Source organism: Chrysochloris asiatica, unplaced genomic scaffold, assembly GCF_000296735.1.
Source record: "Chrysochloris asiatica unplaced genomic scaffold, ChrAsi1.0 scaffold00249, whole genome shotgun sequence".
NCBI classification, from domain to species: Eukaryota; Metazoa; Chordata; class Mammalia; order Afrosoricida; family Chrysochloridae; genus Chrysochloris; species Chrysochloris asiatica.
In genome coordinates this window covers 283,085-284,038 of record NW_006408767.1, presented here as the reverse complement: position 1 = coordinate 284,038, position 954 = coordinate 283,085, and positions in this window count along the sequence as shown.

Genomic DNA, 954 nt, shown 5'->3' with positions numbered 1-954 from the left:
ATGAACAACTTGCTTGTTGTTGTTGTAGTAGCCAATGACACTGCCATTTTTGTTTTGGAATTTTCCTGCAGCTCTTTCTTTTAAAAAGTATCATCTGTTGCTCTAGCTGTTCCAGGCTGATTTGCTTGTCCTTTCTAGTGGGAATGCCCCACCTCAGAAGGTTCTGGATGGGGCTCAGGAGTCCATCTTAGGTCCTATACACTGCAAAGGCTCTGCAAGCAACCTGTTTCACTGGGCAAGTTCTAGAACCCCTTTTAGATATTCTAATCAGTTATAGGCAGAAGACTGGCTTAAAAGCTTTCTGTAATTATGCTTCCTGACATTCCTTTCTATCCCACTGAAGTGTCCATTTTACAATAGTAGACAAGTAAAACCAATATTCGTAAGACACTCAAGCATCTTAACATTTTTTTGCCTCTTCGGACTATGCCTTGATCTCTGTATCACAGAGCCCTGTTGTTCCAAGGTTAAGTATATATCACCATTTACCTCTGTCCCATTTAGCCCATGCAAATATATCTCAGTATTTCCCTTGTTCTTCTACCTCTCCCCCTTCTTGTGTAGTGCCCTCCCCAACACCCAAATTGTGATGTGTCTACCCTCTGCTCTGCCATCCCCTCACTTCACCCCCCACCCCAATCCCACCACACACCTTCTTCCACTGGTAATCAACAAATAATTTTTTTCTCCTGTTAGTATAGATATCTTTTCTTAAGCTTTTACAATAATGATCTTATGTAATATTTGTCCTTTTGTAGTTGACTAATTTCACTCAGCATAATGTCATCAAGGTTCATCCATGTTATGCGGTAGATTCCAGCTTCCTTGTTATTATTCAAGGTAGCACAATATTCCATTGTGTGTATGTACCGAAGTTTTTTTTATCCATTCTTCCATTGCTGTGTGCTTAGGTTGTCTCCATCTTTTTGCTATTGTGAATAGTGCTGCTGTGAA